Here is an 18,898-nt window from a genome sequence, read left to right as displayed (position 1 = left end):
ACCACCTGATCCTAACCACCATGTTAGTCTAAAGAATTGTTCTGAGTTATCCCCAAACTCATTACAACAACCATAACTCGAAAACACAATACGCATACATACAAAAAAAAATCCAAAAATTTTTTTTTACCATACTCCTCCAAAAAGATATCACAAGAGTTCCTTACTGAACAACAGTGACTGGCCGCCTGTGCAGCATCGAGCCCTCTTTGTCAGCAGAAATCTAGAACATATCTAGTAGAAGGTATGTACAAAGTTAAGGATTGGTGTTTGCTCCCGTACCCAGTATCGTATCCGCCGATACGAAAGGCCCCAGAGAAAAACATTTCTCATAGGTCACGCGAACGTCTTTCAGATAGTGAGATGCAAATACCGAGTTGCACCTCCAATATGTCGTATCAAGGATTTTCTTTAGCGACATATTCTTCTGAAAAGCGAGAGATGTCGCCACTGCTCTCACTTCATGAGCCTTTACTCTTACGAGTGGAAAAGAGTCGTCAGGACAGAACTTGTGAGCATCTGTAATGACGCTCCTTACGAAGAAAGCTAATGCATTCTTTGACATGATTCTTGTGGGGTCTTTAATCGAACACCAAAGACCTTGTCTAGAGCCTCCCATTTGTTTCTTCCTGTGCAAGTAGAACTTCAGGGCTCTTACAGGGCAAAGAGACCTTTCTGTTTCTCTACCAATGAGACTTGATAAGCCTTTAATCTTGAATCTCTTGGGCCAGGGATTCGAGGGGTTTTCGTTTTTTGCTAGAAAAAGTGTTCTAAACGAGCAGAAGGCGGAGTCTCTGTTGAATCCGACTTCATCTTCTAGGGCATGAAGTTCACAAATTCTTTTGGCTGTCGCAAGAGATAAGAGAAACAAGCATTTCCTTGTTAAATCCCTAAACGAAGCTAAATGAGGAGGCTCGAATCTTTCAGACGAAAGAAACTTGAGGACCACATCAAGGTTCCAGCTGGGAGGAGCTGGTTCTCTAGACTTTGTGGTTTCAAACGATCTAATAAGATCGTGTAGATCTTTATTGTCAGCAAGCTCTAGGCCTCTATTTCTGAAGACTGCCGAAAGCATGCTTCTGTATCCTTTTATAGTAGATACAGACAAGTGAGAGTCCTCTCTCAGGAACAAAAGGAAATCAGCGATTTCGGTTACAGAGGTACTGGAGGAGGACAACTTCTTAGACTTACACCACCTTCTAAAAACCTCCCACTTAGACTGATAGACTCGTCTAGTGGAAGCTCTGCGGGCTCTAGCGATAGCGCCTGCAGCCTTGTGAGAAAACCCTCTCGCTCTGACAAGTCTTTCGATAGTCGAAAGGCAGTCAGATCGAGAGCGGGGAGGTTTTGATGATACCTCTCGAAGTGTGGCTGTTTGAGAAGATCCATCCTTCTTGGAAGGGATCTGGGGAAGTCTACTGTCCACTCCAGCACCTCTGCGAACCAATCCTGTGCTGGCCAAAAGGGGGCTATCAGGGTCATTCTTGTTCCGTTGGATGTTACAAACTTTTTCAATACTTGCCCCAGGATTTTGAAAGGGGGAAAAGCGCACACGTCTACATGAGACCAATCTAGCAGGAAGGCGTCGACCACGAGAGCTCTTGGGTCTTCCACCACTGAGCAAAAGACTTCCAGCCTTTTGGAAAGGAATGTGGCGAACAGGTCTACATGAGGAGTGCCCCAAAGAGACCAAAGACTCTGACACACTTCTGAGTGAAGGGTCCACTCCGTGTGAAGGACCTGGCTTCTCCTGCTCAGCCTGTCTGCCCTGACGTTCCTTGTTCCCTGAACAAATCTTGTTAGGAGGGAGATGTTCCTCTGGGAGGTCCAAAGTAGCAGATCTCTTGCTATTTTGTATAGGAACAAGGAGTGTGTTCCTCCTTGTTTCCGAATGTAGGAAAGAGCAGTAGTGTTGTCCACGTTCACTTGGACCACACTGTTTGTCACAAATGGTTCGAAGAACTTTAGAGCCAAGTGTACTGCTAGAAGTTCTTTGCAATTTATGTGCCAGGACACCTGTGCTGCCTTCCAGGTGCCTGACACTTCTCTCGGTCCTAGAGTTGCTCCCCAACCCTTCTCCGATGCGTCTGAATATAACACTCGGCTTGGGTTCGGAATTTCCAGAGAAATTCCCTTGTTCTCTTTTAGAGGGGACAACCACCATTCCAGGTGTGGTTTCATTTCCATTGGAAGGAGAAAACTGTCGGAGAGAAGTCCCGTCTTCCAATTCCAAGATCTCCTTAGAAAGAACTGAAGAGGACGAAGATGAAGTCTTCCTAGAGGAAAGAACTGTTCGAGCGAGGAAAGGGTTCCTAGAAGCCTTAACCATTCCCTCGCCGAAGTTCGTTCTTTCCCTAAGAAGAGAGAGACTTTCTCCAAGCCTCTCACGATTCTCTCTTGCGAAGGAAATACTCGAAAACCCCGAGAATCCATCTGAATCCCCAGATAGACTAAGTTCTGTCTGGGGATCAGCTGTGACTTCTCGAGGTTCACGAGTAGTCCCAACGACTTTATCAGGTTTAGGGTCAAAGTAAGGTCCTCCAAATACTGTCTCTCTGTTCTGGCCCTGATGAGCCAATCGTCCAGATACATAGAGATGTTGACGCCTTTGAGGTGAAGAAACCTCGCCACATTCTTCATCAGGTTTGTGAAGACCTGAGGAGCTGTGGACAGGCCGAAACACAAGGCCCTGAACTGAAAGATCCTTCCCCCCGTCATGAAACGGAGGTACTTCTTCGAAGAAGGGTGAATCGGAACATGAAAATAAGCGTCCTGGAGATCCAGAGACACCATCCAATCTCCTTGTCGTAAAGCCGCAAGGACTGAAGCCGAAGTCTCCATAGAGAACTTCTCCTTTAGAACAAACTTGTTTAGAGCACTGACGTCTAGTACCGGTCTCCAGCCCCCCGAGGCTTTTGCGACCAGAAAAAGACGATTGTAAAACCCCGGAGAGTTTTGATCCAGTACTAATTCTATAGCTCTTTTGTCCCACATTTGATCCACCATCAGATGAAGAGTATCCCTCAGTACAGGGTCCCTGTATCTGGCTGACAGTTCCCGCGGAATAGTCGTTATGGAGGACTGTCCTGGAAGGGGATAAGATATCCCTTCCTGATTATTGACATCGACGAGGCGTCCGAGTTTATGAGTGTCCAGGCGTCTGCAAATTCGAGTAGCCTGGCACCTACTGGTGTTTGGAGGCTGGCTGTCTCATTTCCCTTTCTTAAAGGAACGGAAAGCAGGTCTACCTCTCCTTTTTGAGGGAGCTCTGGAGGGAGGGCCTCCTCGAAAGGGCTGAACAGTAGAAGTAGGTCCTTTCTTCTCAACCGCAACAGGGGGTCTCTTCTTCCTTGCAGTCTGAAGGAGAAGATCCTGTGTCGCCTTCTCAGTCAGTGAGCGAGAAATGTCCTTCACTAACTGAGAAGGAAACAAAAAGTCTGACATGGGAGCAAAAACCAGGGCTGCTCTCTGAGAGTGTGAAACAGCCTTGGTTAGAAAAGCACTAAATATAATCCTCTTCTTAAGGAGAACCGCTCCAAAGAGGGAGGAGACTTCTCCCGATCCGTCTTGTACTGCCTTGTCAATACATGACAGTATACTAAGAATGACTTCGGGGTCTAGACCTTCCGAGTCATGGGCTTTCTTTGACATCACCCCAAGGGACCAGTCTAGGAAATTAAAGACTTCCAAAATATGGAAGAGTCCCTTGAGGAGATGATCAGTCTCAGAAATAGACCAAGTCATACGAGCTCCATTCAATGCGTGTCTACGCGAGGAATCAACTAAGGTTGAAAAATCAGCTTCAGCCGAGGCTGGGAGAGAAAGGCCCATGTTCTCCCCAGTTCGGTACCACACACCTCTTTTCCCAGAAAGTATGGTTGGAGGCATACAGAAGGTGGTTCTGACCAGTTCCTTCTTTGTCAACATCCATTTGTCAAGAGACTGTAGAGCTCTCTTCATAGAGATAGTTGGTCTCATCTTCAGAACCGACGAAGACTTTGGCACAATTGCACTCGAAAATAGCGATCGAGGAGAAGGAGGAGCAGCAGGAGTCAAAGAATCTCCATACTCTTGCAATAGAAGGGCTGTCAAAATTTTATAGTTAGAGAAACCTTCTCTACCATTAGCCTCGTCTTCCGAATCTTCGTCCAAACCGGGAGGAGAATCCGCTTTAAATACGAGAGGATCTTCACAAACTTCTCTCTCTGCGGGAGACAAACTCCTACTAGGAGAAGGACTCATCGAGTGAACAGTCTCTCTCTCAAGTCTACATGGTGCCTCGCGCCTGCTTGACTTCTCACGCCTGGCTAGCTCCTCGCGCTTAGCTGGCGCTTCGCGCTTGGCTGGCGCTTCTCGCTTGGCTGGCTCCTCGCGCTTGGCTGGCGCCTTGCGCCTGACTGACGCTTCGCGCCTGGCTGGCGCCTCGCGCCTGGCTGGCGCCTCGCGCCTGGCTGGCGCCTTGCGCCTGTCAGGATCCTTGTCTGGCACATCGAGCTTGGCTGGCGCCTCGCGCCTGTTAGGCTCTTCGCACCTGGAAGACGTCTCGCGCCTGGAAGGCTCTTCATGCCTAGATAGATCTTCATATCTAGTAGGCTGTTCGTGCCTAGAAAGCTGTTCGTACCTGTAAGACTTTTCTAGTCTATCTGGAACCATAAGCCTGGCGGACGCTTCGCGCCTGGAAGAGGAGGCCTCACTTCTGGCCGGAGTCTCACGCCTGGCAGGAGAAAGAGAAGAGACTTCTTAATAGGAAGCCTAGCGTCCTTTTTACGAGGCAAATTGTTTTTGTACAGCTATTATCCTCTTTGAAGCCAAACCAGCGTCCTCTTCAATGGGAGAAGCAGGAGACCTCGAAGGTGTATGATCCTCAACTTCAGATTGTGGATACGTCGAGACCCTCTTTGCCTTCTTGATAGATGAGGGAGCTTCCTCAGAGAAGCATTTCGGGCTCGAGTCAAAAGCGGGTTCTTTCCAATGCCTTTTCAGTGGCCTAGACAGGTCTGAGTCCTTCCACCCTCGTTTAGGTGAAGGAGAACCGGACGAAGAGAAACACTCTCGCAGGACTCTCCTCTTGAAGCGGTCCTGAGCAGTCTGTTGCGAAACAGAGCCTGCTGAAGGGACGCCTGACTGGTGGGGATTCTCCACGACCTTGCATGGCCGCCATTTTTGTCCTCATCTTATGAAGAGTAGCCTTCAGATCGGCGATTTCAGAAGCCGAATCTGAATGCAAAGCCTGTGAGGGTTCAGATACAGAGGGAGAATCAAAATAATTAATAACAGGAGAGTTAGACTCAGAAAAAGGCTCAATAGGCCTTGTACTTACACCCTTATGTGCAGCCCGTCTAATTCTATCCCTCTCTAACTTCTTCAAGTAAGAAGTTAGAGTCTTCCATTCATTAGCATTCAACCTTTCACACTCATTACAGGTGTTAGCTAAAGAACAATCAAACCCCCTACACTTTCGACATGCAGTGTGAGGATCAACCGAAGCCTTCGGTATCCTCACATTGCAGCCTACATTCACACACACTCACACTAACACTTGAATCAGACATTCTAGCAGAAAAAGCAAAAGCAAGTCCAAATCCAGTCCACGGTAGCGAATGCCAAAACAACGATCCAGGTACGTCACCAAAATACCCAATAAAGTTGATCAAAAAGTCTTGAAAAGCGAATTCCAGTCAGGAGGTAGTAACAACGATGTTGATACCACCGGCGACAGAGAAAATATGATAGAAAACGGGAATGGTTCCTAGTCCTGCCACCCAGGGCAGGCCGGTAGATCACCTGACCTACCTGTAGCGAGTGGCGCGAAATCTGAATTTCTGTCGGGGACGACGGAGTCTTAGCTAAGTATATATCTGACAGGTAAGTTGATTGTATGAAAACATAATTTACGAAGATCTCGCGTTTATTTTAGTTCGTATGGCGCTTCGATATATCACATCATGTTGACGAAACTTCAATCTCTTGAATGGTACTATGCTTAAGGATGTAATTGTATTCTTGTTTTACCAATTAAATATCGAGTGAATAGGGGAAAAACCCCAGTGGAGCCATCGTCATCACGTGGCTCAGCCTTATTCACTCAATACTTAATTGGTGAAACAAGAATACAATTACATCTTTAAGCATACCATTCAAGATTGAAGTTTCGTCAACATAATGTGATATACGAAAGCACCATACGAACAAAAATAAGCATGTGAGGTCTTTGTAAAATAATTTGTCGAAAATTGTATTTTTCCTAACTATACAAACCTGAGGTCCTTTAACAACAGGAAGGTACTTAGCGGCAGCTGAACCGTTCGTAAGCTTCGAACAAGGGGGTTCGGTAGTTAACTACTTGTCCGGCAGTTGGCGGTCAGCTCGACTGCGAGGAGAGGAGTCATTTTGCTTTAGGCCTAGGCATGAGGTGGAATGTAACGGGCTGACAGCTCTACCGAGTGTGCCTCGGTCCACTCGTGCACCTGCAGCGTCAACTGATGCAACGGGAGGGACACTAGGCCCCCCTGTTTGTTGACATATGCCACTACTGTAGTGTTGTCGCTCATCAACACCACTGAGTGTCCCACCAGACAATCTTGAAACTCTTGGAGAGCGAGAAACGCCACCTTGAACTCCAGGACATTGATGTGAAGGTGCTTGTCGCGATGGTTCCACACACCCGCAGCCAGCAACTCCTCCAGGAGTGCGCCCCATCCCTCGGTCGATGCGCCTGAGAACAGCAACAGCAACATCTCCGGGGGGGGGGGGGGGGGGGGGGGGGGGAAAGAGAGAAGAGAGAGAGAGAGAGAGAGAGAGAGAGAGAGAGAGAGAGAGAGAGAGAGAGAGAGAGAGAGAGAGGCACTCTTCTTACGAGGTACCCGTCATCCAGCCACCAGGCTAGGTCCTGCCTCACCTCCTCCGTGAGAGACACAGGGATGAAAGGTGGGTGGGTCTCTTGCCTGTGACCAACACTCCTTTAGTCTCCATTGAAGAGACCGCAGGTGAAGACGCCCGTGAGGGACTGACTTCTCGAGAGACAACAGGTGACCGATCACGACCTGCCACTGCTGAGCTGGCTGCTCCTGTAGGGACAGGAACCGTCTTGCTGCCTCCCTGAACCTGCTATCCGTGAATCTGCGGGGAAGATTCGGCCTGCTACCGTATCGATCAGCATGCCCAGGTACTTCATCCTCTGCTTGGGCTCGAGATCTGACTTCTCGTAATTCACTACGATCCCCAGATCATGGCAGAATTCGAGGAGTCGATCTCTGACCTGTAGCAACTGTGAGCGGGAGCTCGCCAGGACTAACCAATTGTCGAGATACCTCAGAAGACGTATCCCTACCGAGTGGGCCCAAGCCGACACCAGTGCGGACACTTACGTAAACACCTGTGGGGCGGTTGAGAGACCGAAACAAAGTGCCCTGAATTGGTACACAGTCCCGTCGAGGAGGAAGCGGGGGTACTTCCTGGAGGATTGATGGATGGGTATCTGGAAATACGCGTCCTTCAGATCCACAGAACGCATGAAGTCGTTCTCCCTGATGGAATCGAGCACTGACCGTGCTGTTTCCATCGTGAACAGAGTCTGGCGAATGAATCGGTTCAAGGGAGAGACATCTATCACCGGGCGCCAGCCCCCCGAGGACTCTCCACCAGGAAAAGTCGACTGTAGAAGCCCGGCGACTGATCCCATACAATCTCCACAGCTCATTTCCTCAGCATGGCTTCTACTTCCTGTCAAAGCGCCACGTCCTAGGTCAAACCAGGAACGTACGTCTGATGATGATGGACCGGGTTGGAGGTGAGGGGTGGCCGAGACTCGAAGGGTAGCAAATATCCCTCCCAAAGGACGTTCACTATCCAATGGCTCACTAGGCAACCCCCCCTTCTGGCAGCAGGTAAGGGGGAATGCCATCCCTAGCATTTCCCTCCTCTCTTTGACTTCTTCTTCCCGGTTCCTCCTCGAGAGAAGGAGGACTGGGAGGAGGGCTGGTTACGGTCACTCCTTACAGTCAAAGTCGAAGGCAGAGTCTTTCATCTTGGCTTTGACGAAGCGATCGTATCGTCTTAGCCGCAGAGGAAGCGCTAGCTAAACTCTTGGGCTTAGCCACAGTCATTCGAGGTTGCCAAGCCACCTTCGAGACTGCCTGGTGGACTAAACGGTCACTCTCGTCAGTGCGCCATTGTTCCACAGCAGCGTCCACCATCTCTCTGGGAGAGAGAGAGGAGGAACTCCGCACCGGTCCATTGCGAAGACCCAAGGCCGCCTCCCGCCCAGCCACCCTGGTCACTCGAGCGAGGACAGCGTCCCTACGCCTCAGTACCAGGTTGGCCCACAGGTTACCCATCTGGTGGAGCCAAGTAGGAGATAGCCCTACCTCCAGACTGGAAAAACGGGTCCCCTTCAGGAGTGATGTTTCCCGAGGGGGCCGCGGCTTTAGATACTGTGAGGGACCACAGGTCTATCCACGAGACTGCTTGGAATGCTGCCATAGCGGTAGATTCCAAGGCAAGTGCCTCCTGCTGCGAGAACCAGAGGTTCTCCGACAGGAGCTGCTGCAGAGGCACCCCCGGAGTTACCCTAGATAATTCCAGGTTAACCTGTTTGGGCGGCAGAGGGTCCTCTGAAGGCATGTAGAAGTGCCTCTGTCGCGGTAGAGGTGGGGAAAGGAGCTTGGACGACCTGCCGGACCGAAGCGAACCCTCCTGTATGGAGACGAGAGCGTCCACCTGGCTGAGCACACTGTCGGCCAAGGCTGATCGCGGCAGACCCACCGTCGTCCTGGGTTCCTTTTTGGGTCCCCAGAACGACTCCAAACCCGATGTAGGCTCGGAAGGTGGGAGCAGTGATCCTTCCCCGAGGTAGTTGTGCTGACGGAACAGCGCAATAACCTCAGCGAGTGACCTCTGGATCTCGGGAGTGACTGGGTCCTGCGGAGACGGACCATCAAGCCCATCCAGCGAGAACGCCTCCCGAGACCTTCCTCCTTCCAGAGGAGGAACCGCAACAGACCCCTCATGGTCTCCTCCTGCCACTTGCGCGTACGATCTGGTCGGTCCTAGGACCGCGCCAGGTTCGTAGGGCGTCGTGGCAGATCGCGAGGAGCGCGCCCCTCACGATCAATCCTGGTCGCCTTGCTCTTCCCGGTGTAGCCCGAGGAAGTTGAAGGGATAGGAGAGGTAGACCTGACGCCCGCCCCCTCGCCCACTGGCAGAACCGGTGTGCTAGGGGGGCTGCAGATGATCGCCAACCCGCGGTGGCGATCGAGCTGCAGGCCTGGTCGAGCGGCTCTCCCAGGGAGAGCGACTGGACCGAGAACAGCGGCGATGGTCCCGAGCGTCAGAAGAGCTGCTGCTGTTCCCCCTCTCCGCCCGGTCCCGGTAGGAGCGGCGGTCAGGGGACCAGCAGAGTCCGCTGTCGTGGTGGGAGCGAGGCCTGTCCTCATGGCGCGTCACGCCACTTGCCAGGCGACCGAGGGGACCGCTTCCTCACCTCAGCCTGCGGCTGGTCTGGGACCATCGCGTCAACCCTGGGTACCGGCAGATCGCCGCGAGAGCGATCGCTGGTCTGGTGGGAGTCACCTGGGCGACTCCCGCCAGTCTTCCGCTCCGTGCCTGGATCCTGGCGTCGAGCGGACTTGGTTGCCTGGGTCTTGGCTGCACTGTCACCCCCAGGTGACCATAAACTTGGCGCGAACGAGAGGCCAAGACGGTACCTGGCGCCGAGGCAGTACCTCTGGCACCAGGCGAGGAGGTACCAGTGTTAGCTGGCGCTCCTCCGGTCCCCATCGTCTTCTTCCTTGCGGAAGGAGAGACAGGCCCTGTTCCCAAAGGAACAGGAGGACCAGCGGAAGTCCCAACCATCCCACCGGAGTGGGACGGACCCTTAGAAGTCTCAGGGCGAGCCCTCTTAGGGTGGGAGGAGGCTACCATCTTCTTCGACTGTGGGGTCTTAGAAGACGAAGGGGAAGCGGCGGCAGACGACGATGAAGAAGGCGATGAAGATGACGACGACATTTTCCTCCCCTTCTTCGTCAGCTTCCTCAGGACCACCATCAGGTCTTCCATCCAGGACGGAGCCGGGGCAGTTGCCGAAGCAACAGGGCCCGACTGCACCTGTCCAGAAGGACCTGGGGTGGGAGCAGCAACACCATGGGCAGGAACAACAGCGGCAGGAACTGGTACTGGAACTGGAGCAGCAGCAATCTCAGGAACAGGAGGCAGAGCAGGAACCAGCGGCATCCTCTGTACTGGAGGCAGGTCCAGGGGAGAGCTCCTGGGACACCGGAAGTCAGGGGCTGGGGCTGGAGCAAGAGCGGCAAAACCAGGCGGCACCTGAACAGCAGCTGTCGGGGTAACCATGGCGACATGCTGGGTATAGACCAGGTGAGGTGGAGCAGCATAGCCAGGCGTGGACACCATCGTGGTTGTCGTGGTGGTCGGGCCGTGAGTTACCGGCCCGGCCTCTCTTGCCATATGACTCAACAGCCCCTGAACACTCTGTGTCCCTTGGAGCCCCAGCGAGTACCAGGCCCGGCCGAGATCATCCTCCGTGGCAAGCAGATCTGAGGAAGGAAACAGAGTCGGGTTAGTAAGAAGGGGGGATCACCCCTCACCTGGGGGGGGAGACAGTTCCCACCCCGAGCGAACGGATGACCCCGAATACAACTGAACATCGGGGTACCTAAACCCATCCTCCACGCTCGACTGATCAAGAGAGGAGAAGGAGTGAGATAACAACCGCCCCCAAAGGGGAAGGAGCCATACGAGGGAGCCGATATGGAGGGAGAAAAGAAGAAGACTTGTCCGTAACCAAGGGAGTAACAGGAGAACCCTACGATGACTCCTTGTCCGGCTTACGAGGTTTCTTCCTCCCCCCCATAGCGCTCCCACTGCTCCTCCGACCATACAACACATACATCACATGGCTCGGTGCGAGAGCATTCTCGCCCTCGACACCAAATGCAAAATTCATGAGGATCAACCTCTACAGAGGGGCGAAAGGCCCTACATTTACGGCCCTCCACACCAGGGCACAATCTACGGCTAATGGGGGGGCGAGGGGGTCTCTCTACAGCTCTCGGGATTCCATTATCACTGACAATAATCACCGAGTTTGATATACAAAAAATAGATACGTACTTACGCAGGCTTTGTACATTCACACTGAGTAATAGAAAGAGAAAAAGCCTTCATGAAGTGAAGAAAGCCAAGCATACGACTTGAAGCAGGCAGAGAGGCGAGCAGCATGTCTATCCACCAACGCAGCTGAAAACAAAGTGACTCCTCTCCTCGAAGTCGAGCTGGCCGCCAATTGCCGGACAAGTAGTTAACTACCAAACCCCCTTGTTCGAAGCTTACGACCGGTTCAGCTGCCGCTAAGTAGCTTCCTATTGTTAAAGGACCGAGGGTTTGTATACGTATTGGAACAAATATGTTTTCAAGGCAGTTTTGAAATCCAATATGGCGACAACCGCGTGACGTGCCGATCGTAACCACAGCCAAGCCACCATCTTTCCCAGCCTTCCCAGCTCTCATTTAACAATGTTAGCATATATATATAATGTTTATTGATCTTACTCAAGATTGCAGTTGTAATCAGCACAATAAAACAACATTTTGTTGCCTATATTAGTGAACGTATGAAACTTCTTATTCCCGGGGTCATGGTTTGAACTGAAATTAATTTTTACCTTGTAATTGGCAATTTTATCCTTACTACCATCACAACTGAAACTCCACAGTGCTTATTTGATTGTAATTATACATATTTTAGTCTTAATTCACTCCAAATTGCACTTAAACTACATTGCAGTTCCTGGTTCCTAAGCGCTCACTCCACAAACACAGTTAAGGGCAGCACACGAATATACTCTGTTTATGAGGTGCAAAGCTTTATTCCCTTAATTGTTTACTTTATTCATTATTTAGTTTAACTTTACTTTGTTACTTCAAAATGTCTATTTAATTCATGTCTATTATCCATTTTTTGCAACTAAATTAACCCCAAAAAATTACAGATATTTCTGAAGTACATACAAGCAGACTACGGCAAAATGACTCATCGTTGCCAATCTAGTGGAGCTTCACACTTATGCCGATGCTTTTAAAAACTGTTTCCATGAATTCTAGTTGTCATAGTAATGCAATAATGATAAAATTGTTCTAATATGCATATACATGTATATTACAAATAGATACACTAATTTCATTTATTCCCCGGTTTTGTGTAAGTTTTATACCCAGTTTGGAGGGTAAACACAACAATTGGCAACACTGATGAACAATTGAAGAGTGCGAACAACACCGTAAGTACCATTCACAAGCAAAACTGTTGATACTTGGGTCAGGAATCTATTTACTTTTTCAACAACGAATATGTTCAAATTAATAATCATGAATATATAAAAAATTTATGCAATTCATGACCTTATACTGCCGTTTAACTATTTATTTAAATAATGATCTAGTGTACGCTTCTTCTTCTTCTACCAAAAATTGTAGTTTCCTTTAAAAAGTAGTGGTTGGAAGTCGTTGTTTACGATTTTTGTGAAGATAGTGCCCCAGTGTCTATGGGTACAAGTGGTGTGCGGATTTAGCACATGGAATGGGAAATTTATTGAAACAAGCAACTCCGCAAAAATCGAGATGGCGTCAATCTTCTGAATATTCTGAGTTGTAAGTAAAAATCTCGAAAGCATCATGGAGGTAGTGTGCACTGCATATGGCTAAACTTTTCATTACCCTCTGTTTAATCTTAAAATATGGCCTTAATTTCTAACTTTGGAGAAAATACTTACTTCAAAAGGAGAGTAGAGGTCTCGAGCTCCTGCTATCACCACCAACAACTCATGAACATATCCGGTGTCAGGACGTGTTAAAGTACTTTTTCGGAGGGTGGCCATAAACGCGGTAGTTAGTGGGTTGGCCAGTCCAGTCGGTTGTTTACCCTATAGTGGAATCTCCAGTGTTTCAAAAAAGAAAAGAGAAAGTGAGTCCTGTGACTGACTTGGATGATTTTGATAAAAATGTTATGCAAAGAAGGAACGAGTGGTTGTCTTTTCTAAGGGCATAGTAGCTCGATTGACTAATGAAATTATGTCTCAAATCCAAACACCGGAGCCAACAGGCCATTCAGCGCATCTATAATTATAGAAAGAAAAAGAAGAAATAGCTAAATAGAATCGAACTGGATATTGGTACAACAGCCGTATCCCTGATTGCAATAGATATTGGCACAGCTGTGAATTGCGCATACACGATAAACAGATGTTTTCAGGTTTCAACAAGCTGAAAAAGGCAACAGACGTCTACAAAGAGTCAAACTTCCAGAAATTGTACATCCGTAGGTCACGAACGATAGAATCGCCCCTGAAAAGAGGTCCAAAGAGGAGATTCAAAGAAGATTTGAAGCTAAGCTAGTAAGGTAGTGTAGCAGTCAATAGTGCGTCCAATACCGGAAACATGCTGTTAAATATAGACCTGATTTGGATGATTACTTATGATTGATTAGGCCGTTTACCAGAGGATTGACTTTGGTAGTTTTCCTTACTACCATGAATACAGCAGAGCACGATTTCTGTGTACTTTATTAAAGTCTTCTTTGAATCTCCTCTTCGGAGCTCTTTTCAGGACCGATTCGATCGTTCGTGACCTACGGATATACAATTTCTGGAAGTCTGACTCTTTGTAGATGTCTATTGCTTTTTTCAGCTCATTGAAACCTGAAAACATCTGTTTTTTCTGCGAAAACTGATGTATTAGGGTAAAAAACCGCATGGTACAGGGGTGGACCATGTACGATCAATGTGTACAACCCCAAGAAAAGTACATTATAACGTGTCCTGACACCGGAGTAAAGGTAGAACTTTTTAGAGGTCGTTAGCGCAGTTTCTCACCAACAACAAGTCGCGTCTGATGCCCATCTCCGATGTCAGGACGCGTTATAATGTACTTTTTTGGGGGTTGTACACATTGATCGTACATGGTCCACCCCTGTACCATGCGGTTTTTTACCCTATTACACGGTTCAGAGGAGATTCAAAGAAGATTTGAAGAGAACAGATAGATTAGTTTTATTTTTCATGTACAGCCTAGGTATAATCAAAATCTAAGTAGTATTATATTGTGATTTTTTTTGTATTTTCATTTACTCAAAATGTTTTGGTGCTTTGATGATGACAGTATGGTGCTTCACTTTGACATTTTGAGTTGAACATGTTCAGCGAAACAATTCAGTTCGACTATTACCTATTAGCCTACTACTGTCGCTGATCTTCTAGTGCCGTACCTAAAGCTCTTAGCAACAGTGTATGACAACTGCCGCATGATTAGCAAACTGCCAAACCTACAGCAAGTCAATAGCGCAATACGGGACCACTGACAGAACCTGACGTACCCCCACTACACTATGTTAGGTATTTGTACAGCAGGATGTCTGAAATCGGCACATGCGCAATTCACTGCTGTACCAATAGGGTAAAAAACTGCATGGTACAGGGGTGGACCATGTACGATCAATGTGTACAAACCCAAGAAAAGTACATTATAACGTGTCCTGACACCGGAGTAGAGGTCTTTAGCTCAGTTTCTCACCAACAACAAGTCGCGTCTGATGCCCATCTCCGATGTCAGGACTCGTTATAATGTACTTTTTTGGGGGTTGTACACATTGATCGTACATGGTCCACCCCTGTACCATGCGGTTTTTTACCCTATCTATCGCAATTGGGGATACGGCTGCCGTACCAATATCCTGTGCCAAATAAAATTGGAAATAAAAAAAAAGAAAAAAAAAGTTAGGCTAACAGGGAAGAAGCTAACCCTTTCCCTCGACTCCTAAGGTCTAAAGTGAATCCTCCTAAGAAGGTTTATATCTGTGGGAAGCATTTAATGGGACTTAGGCTACATACTCGTAGTTATGACAACTCTGCCTTTTCTACCTGGCCCCACCAGAGCGATCTTAGAAAGGTAAACGCACTACTAGGCTGTAGTATAGAGGGTGGATGCCTAGGCTTTAGGCCTAGGTAGTCTATCAGAGACGAGATGAGGCCTAGGCCTAAGGTAAAGCTATTGATTAGAGGTACCTAGGCTACCTACTAGCTAGCCTAGGTAGTATTACTACTACTAAGTAGGAGGTTAGGCTACTGAAGCCGAACAGAGATGCTTAGCTACATTACCTTTTTCCTGTAGGTGGGCCACGGAGTGAGGAATTGCTTCAGCAACCGAGACGTACGAGTAGGTAGTAGCTAGCTAGTACTACCTTTATTAACTAGTATACGACATTTTTTAACAAGGGGCAAGTGTCCTTAACGGCAGTGGCGTAAGGGCCAGGTATACCTAGTAGTGTTTACAAAGCTCGAGTGGTGACAGCAGGAGAGCGAACAAATGCACACATGAACATAACACTAACAACCTCCTGATTTCTGTTCGCTGACTTCATGAATGATGAACACTGCTGTTGTTGTCGCCAATCATCAGCGGCGGCGGCGGCCACAATCAAGATTTCGCAAGCAATCACAACATGAATGATGTCCACAATTACCCACAAAGTTTGTTTGATCTTTTCAACCACATTTTATTGACGGGTGTTTTTCATGGCTCTGTTGGGACTAGGTCCACGTCCTCTGGTTCTAGGTAGGCGACACGATTAACGTAACGTTGCTGGTCGGGTTTCTTTTCTAAGACAACGTTTGTTCCATAGCACGATGTAGCTATTTCAGCTGCTATGACAGGAAAACATGAGAGGCATACCGGCTTGTTCGTTAGATGGGTTCTTTTTTTGCTTCATTCTGCGTTCCTACGTCACGATCACAAAGATTACTGCAAGAATGTGCAGAATACTACAGCTGTTTTTAAAGCTACTGTGTCCGAGAGAGATCAATGCAGTGGTTGATTGCCGTGACTTGTGACGGCACTTGCTCTTAACTTGATAACACTTAGCCCCTATTATGTCTCTATTACTTAGATTTACATCATCATTATTTAGATGGACACATTTCTTTCATTTTAACTCGTTATTAATCCGTGTAACACGGTAACGCCGAAACACGGAGATGTACTTAACTGAAAATCACTTGAGTAACAAATTTAAAATAAACAAAATATATCTAAAATTCGCAAAAATGCTATCCTTGACCTCCTTGTTCACATTTCCATCGTCTATCTTACCACAAACTTGAAGCAAATGTTTTGTCTTTCTATTTTATCAATACAAAGAAGAAGAAAGCCTAGTTCCATGATAATACGTAGGAAAGGAAGTCAAGGTTATCTTCACCCTCGTTTGAAACAGCAGGGAAGATCATTAATTTTAGTTTGTCTTTTCTAGATTTTGGTTTTCGTAAGCAACCTGGTCGACGCTGTAATTGCTGTTTGGATGTCTACGTGTGCCACAATGTCCTTTTTCCAAATTCCAACGTGTTTTTTGGGCTTTATTAGTCTATTTTCTACTTCTGTTTAAAAGTTCGAAGGCCACCACTTCTCATAATTTACGTGCATATATATATATATATATATATATATATATATATATATATATATATATATATATATATATGTGTGTGTGTGTGTGTGTGTGTGTGTGTGTGTGTGTGTGTGTGTGTGTGTGTGTATAAATTAACTTTCAATGGTAATTTTTTGTACAAATATTTGGTATGGCTATGAGGAACCCTCTTACGCCACTTTTGTCATATATTTACAGTTCTTTGAGTCTAGATTTAGTACAAGAAATTTATTCTCTAAGTGTTTTGGGTTAGATACGTGGACGATTTTTTTTTTATTGCAAAAGAAAATGTAAATATTCCCGATTTCATGAGTACAATTAATAATCTTGTACCATCAGTAAAATTCACAGAAGAATATGAAGAAAATAATTGCACACGATTTTTGGATGTCTTAGTTATTAGAAATATTACAAGTTAAAGTAAGAAAGAAACCCACGAATAATTTGCCATATATCCATTTTTACTCTAACCATGGTAAACAAATTAAGGTGTCAACATTTTCCAGTATGTAATTTTTCGTACAATTATTTGGTATGGCTATGAGGAACCCTCTTACGCCACTTTTGTCATATACTTACAAGGTCTTTGAGTCTAGATTTAGTACAAGAAATTTATTCTCTAGGTGTTTTGGGTTAGATATGTAGACATTTTTTTTTTTTTTTGTATTGCAAAAAAAAAAAAAATGTAAATATTCCCGATTTCATGTATACAATTAATAATCTTGTACCATTCATAAAATTCACAGTAGAATATGGAGAAAATAATTGTACACCATTTTTGGATGTCTTAGTTATTAGAAATAATACAAATTCTTATGTTAAAGTACGTAGGAAACCCACGAATAATTTGCCATATATCCATTTTTACTCTAACCATGGTAAACAAATTAAGGTGTCAACATTTCCCAGTATGTATCATACCTTCTTACGAGGATTTTGTGATATTCTCAAGTATATGTTCCTTCGTGCTACATTGGATATGTATGTATGTATGTATGTATGTATGTATGTATATTAATATATATATATAGATATTATATATATATATATATATATATATAAGTCTATCACATTACCGTGATTCATATACATATATCGAACTACAAATGTCCTTTAATATCTAATTCGCTCTACCTCGGAATTAATATATTTTCATATATGCTTAACCGAGGGGGGATTTATTAAGCGATAATAGAATTGGCGATCGACAGGCGCGAACCAGCGACCTCTCAATTCTAGGACTGTGACAGTCCTAGAATTGAGAGGTCGCTGGTTCGCGCCTGTCGATCGCCAATTCTATTATCGCTTAATAAATCCCCCCTCGGTTGGTTAAGCATATATGAAAAATATATTAATTCCGAGGTAGAGCGAATTAGATATTAAAGGACATTTGTAGTTCGATATATATATATATATATATATATATATATATATATATCTATATATATCATATATATATATATATATATATATATATATATATATATATATATATATATATATATATATATATATATATAACACGTGAGTGTCCACTAGGAAACCGATTATTACGGCATCCTGCTGCAACATCAACAACAAACAAAAATCTTAAACTGCAAAATTTTACTTACAAGTAATAGAGTATTCTACTGGTTTGGCAATATAAGAGATAAAGGATTGGGGACTTTAGTAAAAGCTACTGGGAAATGTTGGCTTTACATAAAGTACTTGTGTCTATAATACATATATCTTCTTCAGCATATCATTCAGTATTCAAGTAGAAATTATGGGATGGACAGCAATCGCCTGCTTTATCAGGAAACACCGAATCCAATACTATTATCATGAAGATTATTGTTATTATTTTTTGTTTCAAAAATTTAATTATTATTTCTATAATATGTTTGTTATTTTGTCCAATTTTTATATTTCTCATTTATGTTATTGTTATATAAATCTTTAATATTATTAGGGGGTGAAACGAGCTATGCATAGTCAGAAACACTTTATGTTCTCTTTTGGCTCTAGTAGTAGGTAGTTATTCGGCAACCTAACTTCTCCTGTAAGTTATTTTGTATAGCATAACAAAAACATAATTGTACGCATCCCACTAAAATGTATGAACTTTCAGATGTTCTTCATTAATGGTCTAGGCCTATTTATTAATGCACAATACCCTGTTTTTACTGTTAGGTTCTTTATACATATGTAATGTTTATTTATGTTGTTTTCGTGTAGATTTATTCGAAAATGAACTTTGGGAGATGTTCCAGCCCACAATTTCGTAGATTGTCTCACACACACACACACGCACACACACATACACGATATATATACATATAGATACATATATACACACACACACACACACACACACACACACACATATATATATATATATATATATATATATATATATATATATAT

The 18,898-nt window shown here is 45.6% G+C and overlaps 1 protein-coding gene across 3 annotated transcripts in view; it reads right to left on the bottom strand.

The window, feature by feature from the left end:
* LOC135217132 (uncharacterized) overlaps positions 1–16,108 on the bottom strand; it is a 374,498-nt gene extending 358,390 nt beyond the window's left edge. The window contains exon 1 of one of the 3 annotated variants that reach the window (XM_064252839.1): positions 15,168–16,108. The gene's annotated coding sequence lies outside the window, so the exon portion shown is untranslated. The remainder of the gene's footprint in view (positions 1–15,167) is intronic. The other 2 variants (XM_064252840.1, XM_064252841.1) reach the window with 2 other exon arrangements.
* Between the last annotated feature and the right edge of the window lie 2,790 nt (positions 16,109–18,898).

Source organism: Macrobrachium nipponense, chromosome 7, assembly GCF_015104395.2.
Source record: "Macrobrachium nipponense isolate FS-2020 chromosome 7, ASM1510439v2, whole genome shotgun sequence".
Taxonomy (NCBI): domain Eukaryota; kingdom Metazoa; phylum Arthropoda; class Malacostraca; order Decapoda; family Palaemonidae; genus Macrobrachium; species Macrobrachium nipponense.
Note: the sequence above shows the minus strand (reverse complement) of the source record. Positions and strands in the feature narration are given on the sequence as shown.